General features: G+C 33.9%; 1 long non-coding RNA gene and 1 pseudogene across 1 annotated transcript; one reads left to right on the forward strand and one right to left on the reverse strand.

The window, feature by feature from the left end:
• The first annotated feature begins 283 nt into the window (after positions 1-283).
• On the forward strand, positions 284-402 carry LOC111738265 (annotated as a pseudogene).
• On the reverse strand, positions 349-8,475 carry LOC111738210. Its single transcript, XR_002779776.1, has 3 exons — positions 5,556-8,475; positions 5,359-5,395; positions 349-1,164 (listed from the first exon to the last, which is right to left on the reverse strand). It is a non-coding gene; the product is annotated as an uncharacterized LOC111738210 (long non-coding RNA).
• Between the last annotated feature and the right edge of the window lie 6 nt (positions 8,476-8,481).

The raw sequence follows: 8,481 nt of genomic DNA on the forward strand, positions 1-8,481 counted from the left end.
TTGCATTCTTCAGATTCATTTTCCCCCAAATTTCTGCAATGGTTGGCTTCCATTTCAGCATCAGTCACGAAATCTTGAAGGTCAGACACAGTAAACAGGGAAGGACATAAAATTAAGTGATATGGGTGTAGCTTTGAGTCTCACAACTTTAAAAGGGAAGTCTACTTTAGAGTATGTGGAAATGAATTACATATTCTGTTCTGAAATTCAGCTTAGCTAAGTCAAATATATTAATTTGCTATAGCCTGAAATTGTTTCTTTAATAAATATTGAGTGAAAAAAGATGTAGTTCCATGCCACCCTGAACGTGCCCAATCTCATCTGATCTTGGAAGCTAAGCAGGGCCAGGCCTGGTTAGTATTTGGATGGGAGACCACCTAGGAATACCAGGTGCTGTAGGCATTAAAAAAAAAAAAATAAGATGTAGTTCCCATGAAAGCCAGACATAAGTTTATCAATTTAATATGAGTCTGCATCCTTGATTTATTTTGCAGTATAATGTGTAAATGAAAAATAACTCTAACAAAGGAGGGGGGGGTGGAATAATGGCAAATTGTTCTAAGTGATTTTCTAATTTGCCAGTGAAATCTGAAATATTTTATTTACATAGCAGTTAAATCAGGAAAAAGTGAATTTATCTGATTATCATTAGTTCAAACTTTAAATTAAAAGATAAGGCTTATTCCATTCATCTTCCTCGTTATAGGAAATTAGCATTAACTTAGTAAGAAAATACTGAATCATTCATGTGGAATTAAACTGAAAACCAAAACTTTCTACTCTTTAAATAGCAAACAAAATTATTTCTTTCCTATAAATCATTAAATAGATTTGCTGTACTCACACAGACACTTCAACTCCTTTTGACACTTAAAAGTGACAGAAATAGGTCACTACTTTGAGAATGAAAATGAGTGTAGCTACTAGATTAGGGGAACTCTGAGGTTGTCAAAACTTGCTTTTTAGGGAATGTCATCGGTACGCTGTAAGAGTTTGAGCATTCTGACCATATTTATCAGGCAGTTATCCTTGCTGAATGGTCCTGGATTCCGAATAACACTTTCTTTCTTCCTCAATGTACTCATTCCATCACTGGCTCAGCAGTCCGCATTGGAGACCATTTAAAAACGTGCACTTTGCAATAATCATTATCTATCTTAGCAGCTAGAAAGGCAAAACAAAGGTTAGCGTATAAACTACCTTTAGGAACTAGGGCAGAATACCAGTTCATGAATGATAAACATAATGACTATAAGCAATTAAAAAAAAAAAAGTATAATGAACACATCCGGTCTTGAGGAGTTGTTTATAAGAAAACAAAATCCCAAAATGTCTGTTTTTCAAAGTATGGTCAAAGTACCCTCTTTAGCCTCTCTCCTCTCCACTTCTATTTTTGGACTGACATTCCAAAAGTATAAGGAACATAAAATATAATTAGGTGTTCACTAAACAGGTAAGCTAGTGAGTTTACTTATACTGCCCAATTAAAAAAACATTGGATGTGATATGCCTTCCATCACAGAAAAATCCACGTATGAAAATTAGACTTAACAATTGCCCCTAATGCCAGATACTAATAGCAAAAGGCAACAAGGACTTATGTTACTTATTCTTCACTTTATAAAGAAAAACAAAGTGAAGTTCAGTTTAAGAAATAAAAGGAATCACCATTTAGGGTGCCCTGAGAAGAAACTGAGTTCGAAAACAAGTTGTGGGAATGTTGGGCTCAATACTTACTAATTTGAAGTTAAAAAACATTCAAAGAGAAGACAAAATGTACATTTAAATTTCTTTTCAAAGCAAGACACTGCTCAAAGCTAATCAATGAGGCAGAGCACTTGTGTCAAACTGTATCTGGAAATAAAGCAAAAATAAAATGTGTAGGGTTGATATGCGTCCTGGATTAGACTTGCTAAACTGAGACAAGAATTTATAATAGACTTCTGCTTTTAGATATCCTGGTTTGTAGTATTTTGTTGCTGTTCTAACAGCCAACCATATTCTTAAATTTCAAAGTTTGTATTTTGAAACTCATCATTTTTCAGGCTTTTATTATGCATTTTCATGGTCTTACCTTCAAGGTCAATTGTGACACCTACACTTCTGAACACCTGTTGGCATTTCAAACCGTCTAATATAATCTAATTTACTTAATCATAGCTTTGCTGACATCTCAATTGCCCATACAGACCCAAATGAGGAGGGGGAAATTCTGAGAAATGTAATCATTATACCTGTTCTAATTATAATGGTTGAAGAGAATAACCTCACGACCTGGATAATCGATTATTTTTTGTTTCTCTTCATGCCTGGTTTATAAATTGACCACTGGACACAAGAAATGGAAGTCCTAGCACCAAGTTTTCACAGGTATTTTCATCATTCAATTGAAGTAAATTCCAAAGATATCAGCTATCCCACATAGAGGTACATATAATCTCACTTCACAGAAATTACTTTGAGCTATTCAGATGTTTCTCTAATGAAGTAAAAATAATCAAGAACCACATTATTTATGCCCTCATGATAATGGCCGTATTTGTCTGGCCTACTACAAATCCAGGTGCAGTTTTAAGTCTTACTAAGTCTTTAAAATGTTAATTTCAAATGTATATAATGAGTTAACATTGTTTTATTTAAGCCTGTCCAATATTCAGTGTCTCTGACTGAGGTGGACTCAATAACTTATCTTTCAAAAAAAAAAAAGGTACACTTGACTCATATATATTTTGAGTACAGCTGCTGCTGGCTTTGTCCCAGCACCTCCACTCAGTTCTCTTGACTTGGTTCTCAATTCAGGGACAAAGCCAAGAGCAAAACTGAACCTGTAGGCTGAGCCTTGTTAACATGGAGGCAAAGTGCCCACTAACTTTAAAGAGGCAATCTCTTCCAACTTGGAGATACTCTGGACACAGTAGTAAACAAAGGGTCAAGTATGAACTGTGTCCATAAAATAGAGATTTATACAACCTCAGCTCATGAAAATGCATTTTAAAAGAAAATAAAGTGTTTCTTTCAGTTGTGTAATCTTACCTATCAGGAGAATAAGAAACCAGAAAAAAAAAACTTGAGCATAATTTCAATTTCTTTCTATATATACTTTCCTGACAATCTAAAGCTATCAAAATGCCCTTCATCAAGCCTTATCCTATCCACTGCCTGACTGATGATGGTGAAGGTAATTAGACTCATGATTTATAGATTTTTCTTTCCTTTGACGATGCTGTTGCTCTTGGAATGAATGCCATGAGAGTCATTTTTGCTAGCCGGATACAGAGCATCTGTTGCAAATTTGTGTCTCCAGCTCGCTTCCCATCCATTTCCAACTGCATGCTTAAGGAACAAAAAACTCATTTCATGTTTTAAGTGAACCACATAGAAAATAAGACTACAAACTACTTCATACTTTGTATCATCTCCTGCCTTCCTAATGCTGACCCCACTTTACTCCCTGCAACCTCTTTATTTTTTTTCCGAGAAAAATATCTTTCCTGTGTAATTCTCTTCTCTCACTATTTATGCCCCACCCACCCACCCCCTACTTTCTTTTGAAAAAGACATTGAGCTAAGCTCCTGGAAATTTTGGGAAAGATGTGTGTTGAAACTAGGGACAGATCTGTAGTAAAAGTACATATTATTTTGGATATAAATTATCACCCAAAGGGTCATATTAAAGGGGCTGCAAACAGTTTCTGATTTGCACCCTCTTCCCTTTGGTTCTAAGAGTAAACCTTCGAAATCATGGTCACTGACAGATTGTCAAGGATGGAGTGAATGGAGGTTATCTGCAAGAGAATGACTCCACCTTCACCCCTTAGGTAGAGACTGGGGCGCACTGACAGGAGCTGCTGCAGTTTCATGAGTTAAAGGACATATATAGTCTAACCCAACCTTCAAAAAAAAAAAGATATCCCAAATGCATCTTTTAATCATTGGCAAATGAGTTATTGTGCTCCCTTTCATGAAAAGACTAACACAGGCACTCAAATACTATCATACATAGCTCCATTAATAAAGCCCTCATTTTCCAGGTAACTTTCAGGTAGCTTTTTTAAAAATGCCAAAGCAAAGAAGAAAAGTTAGAAAATTTAGATTTGAATGGATTTTGCCAGTGACTGTAATGTGACCTGGACTGTCAATTTAAAAAGTAGACTTATTTCCAAATGTCAACAGCCACATATGTTTCTCCTTCTTTTATGAAATAGGTCCATTCCTTAGTCAAAAGTTTATTCAGTCAAAATCCACTGAATAAACTTTTTATATACCAGATGAATTTTCTTACAATAAAGTAATTTCGAAGATGCCTTACAATCTTTATTTCTGATTGCTCTCAACCACTTTCTCCTTCCTTCCACTATTTTTTTTTTTCTTAAATTCTACCTGTAATCTTGGGTGAATTCCCAGTTTCATCTTGCTAAGTAAATTAGTTTACTATAAATGAGATGTAAAATGTGGAATATTTTTAATATATTTTTCCTAAATCGCTTCTAGATTGCCAGAGCCTTATTTTTAACAATTTGACTATAAAGACAAAGTAGGAAAACAGTATATTATACATATGCAGAAACTTGTGTCCTTACTTTGTAGAAGAATCTAGTCTTTTTCATTCACTATGAAATTTTACTCTAGGTAAATGGGAGTTTAAGCAAACTTAAATCCAAGTTAAAAAAAAATTGCAGATATCGTTTTCAAAGAACACCTGTTTAATAGAAAAATAACTGAACATTTTTGGTGTCACTAAATTAACTTTAAAATTGAAAACTGTGTGGCATATATTGCTTCTATATTAAAATAATGTTTTAAAGCAAGTTTAAAACATTATTAAACATTACTAAAGCAAATAAAGGAATAAATCATTTCCAAGGTTTTTTGGTCTTCTACAACTTCTAGTCATAAAAAAAGAACTTACAGGGACATGCAGATTTCAATTTGGCTTACCTGGCTTATGTATGTGACAGATATAATATGGGGTTTATAGCGAATGAAGGTAAGAAAGCATTTGGGACAAAGCAGCAATAAGGCTTGATTCTGATAAATCTAAGTAAGATGTGTTTTAGGTTAATATTTGCTATTTACTTTACGATTAAGTAATTCAAATCCTGCATTAAATTTCACATAGAGGGAAAATACTTTAAAGTCCTAAGTATTTCCTAATGTTAACATGAGACCACTTTTAACCTTAAGGAGTAAAAGAATTGATGTTATGTTTATAAAATTAAAGAGAATCAAAATTCATAATCGTTTTGATAAAACCTATACCACTTGTTTTGTAAATAATTTTTAGACTATGGCCAAATATAAAACTAAAACGATTTCATAACCCTAATGTTAGAAAATGTTCCATATTATACTTTTTACCTATGTCCTTCTTCAAGTCTGAGTGCTCCAATACATGCTAGTGAAAAAGAAAAGATCAAAATTAGCATTTGCACACGATTTTTAGTTAATATTGCAAAAAGAATCACCAAGGAAAAAAGGCCAGAATAAAAACCTCGAATATGTGACTAAATGAGAAATCCTTGAGACATACAAAATCAAACTGTATTATTACTTACCAAAACTCTACACCATCTCCTGATAAATATCCAGGAAAAAATGTGGGAGATCTAAAATGTATCCTAAACGGGCAGAAAGAATACTTTAATAGCCCTCCCCCTAAATAACATAATTTAAAATGAAAAAATTTATGACAAGATATAAGTCAATGGAGTATAATTATTTTGACGTCTTTTACAAAATTTCTAAACTCACAAATAAATCTCGTTTTCTGTTCCTAAGGATGGGAAAATCCTTTGAAAAGGAATAAAGTAAAAAAAAAAAAAAAAAGGAAAGCAAAGCAAATATAGGAGGGAAAATCCAACACAGAACATGGGGTAGAGGGAAGGAAGTTGAAGGGAAGAGAGAGAGGAAGAAAACAAAAACAACTACAAAAAGAAATAAAAATCCTTTCTGTATAATACTCTAGGGCTCTATTTTTGAACAGACCAGTTTAGTATTTGAATCATGGCTCAACTACAAAACATTCCTGCACCTCAGTGTCTTTATCTATACTGAAGTTGTGAAGATAAAAGAACTGAAAAGCACTTTAAACGGCACTCGACACATACTAAACAATTAACAAATGCTAGCTATTAGCATTAAACACAGAGGACATAATTCAGTTAAATATTTTTTTGTGGGCTATAACTTTTATTTTTGCAAGGGCAAAAGCAGGGATCTTCCTGGCAGGCATGCTGAATGGCTGAAATTTTGAGTCTAGATTATGATGTTGTATCTAATCTTTAACTTTCAGAATAGCTTAAGGTAAATTCTTTAGCATGTTATCTTTACATAGAAGTAACTGACTCAAATATAAGATAGTAGGTCTCTTCTTACCTGGCCTTAATTATTACTATTAATATTAGAAAGAATGGAAAGCGGTATATATATATATACCCTTTATATATAGTTCATCTGCATGCTAAATGATAGCTGTGGGGATAATCAAAGTGACCAGATTATACTTAGAAGTATAAAACCAACCTAACTTCTTCTATTCCTTTCCTCTACAAAACTGAAGTTTTTTACAGTGCTAAGGGTAGGGTAATGGCATACAATAGTAAATTAAGTTTTACAAATTTAAACCTTATGTTCTAAAATAAACCTTGTTCTTTTTAGCTTGTAATTCAAAACTCCCCACAATAAGTCTAACTTAAAAAAATGCTTTGTTGCTAGCTATAAAAAGCTAAATGTATATTTCTTAAGATAAAAGTGGAAAAAAGTTCTTAGTTTAATACTTGCTATATTAAACTATCTGTACACCCTGGCTGTCACCCAATCTTTCCGGGTGTCAGTTTTTCTACTGGTAAAATAGAGATACTACTTACTATCTAACTCAGGAGTTATTGTGAATATTAAAGCTAACATAAAGCACCTAGTTTCATGTCTGGCACACAGTAGAAACTCAATGAATGGGAGTTATTCCTTGATTGACTCATGTGAGGGGGGTTAAACTAGACTGATCAAGTCCAAGGTCGAAATATCAAGAAGCCTTTCTTCTGTACCTTTAACTTCCCCTGGAAGAGAGAACTAGAGCATAGCTGTCATAAGGCAGGTCTAACAGACTTTGTCTAAGGGAGTTTACCACCATGATTGAAGTACTCTTTAAACAATTTCACCCATAATATGAATACAGATACACATATACAGCAATATGGACATATACCACAAAAACATTATAGTACCTTTGCTTTCAGAAAACACAACAGCACGAATCCTCCTGTCCAATTTTTAGGCCAGGACTGGCCACCTAAGTTGTTTTTCTGTTTGGTCCGTGTACCTGCAATAAGTGGGATTTTGACTACTCTGAAGAAATTGCTCTGTAATAGTCAAAAGCAGAGAATCTTCTGATGTTCCCTTTGAGTCACTGGATTCAGCCTTAAAACCTGACTATACACTCTCATCCCAAATGGCTAGTTTTGACACTTCTGCATTTTCTACTTAGAGATTTAGGTTAGCCATAGTATCTAGATAGTAAGGTTCAGTACAATTTTGTTGTCAAACTACCACTTAAGTAATTCTAAATGTTCCTTGAAATGGCCAATGGTTAGTCTAGAAATCATTTTGCATATGGCAATTCTGATAGCTCAAGCATATATCCTGTTATTTCATGAATAATGTCACATTCTAATCCCCATCTCTTAGGAAAATGAAATAATCTTCTCAAGTAATTGTTACAAAGTAATGAGTTAAAGCAAGATAGACAAAGACAGTATAACTTTCCTAAGGCTGACAGTAAGGTTTTATTAAATAGAGTCACAGTCAAATTGGGAAAAGAATAAAAGGTCTGTAAAGATGCCAGGGAAGTATATAAGTTTTCCAATCAGCTGAAGTACTAAGTACAAGTTCTTATGGCTTGTCTGGTATTTTCTTCTACACTGGTTCCAAGTCATTCTCCTTGTAAGATTAAGAACTGCCACCCATAGACAGTAGATTAGTGACTAGAGAATTAAGGGAAAGATTGCAGAAAAAGAATTGGTGTGACTTGATTAACAGAAAACCCAACAAAACTATTAAGACTGCAACCTGCAGGATCAAGAGGTGCTCTCAAGCACATAAATTTCTTTCATAGGTCTAAGGTTTTGTTTGCTTTGCCAGATGTTCCCCCTTGTATCCAGTGCCAGTAATGCCAGAAAAACATGTACTCATTATAAATGTTTGTTAAATAAATGCATGCTAGTAAATTGTTTTTCAACATTATCAAGTTTGTGATCTGGAGGTACACACGAGATTAGAGAAAGACTGGAGTTAGAGACATGATTTGGGAGGATATAAAATCCAGCAAGCCCTAACAGTGGTAGAAATTCCTAAAGAAGAATAAAAGATATGGGAAGGGGGCATTACAGGGGACAAGGAAATTGTGGTTCAGAGCCAGGAAAGCTAGAAAAGTTTTAAAGGTTTATGTAATTGTATCAAAAATAACAAAAAGATCAAGATTAATAA

The sequence above is a fragment of the Pteropus vampyrus genome, unplaced genomic scaffold (genome assembly GCF_000151845.1).
Source record: "Pteropus vampyrus isolate Shadow unplaced genomic scaffold, Pvam_2.0 Scaffold36, whole genome shotgun sequence".
In the NCBI taxonomy this organism is placed as follows: Eukaryota; Metazoa; Chordata; class Mammalia; order Chiroptera; family Pteropodidae; genus Pteropus; species Pteropus vampyrus.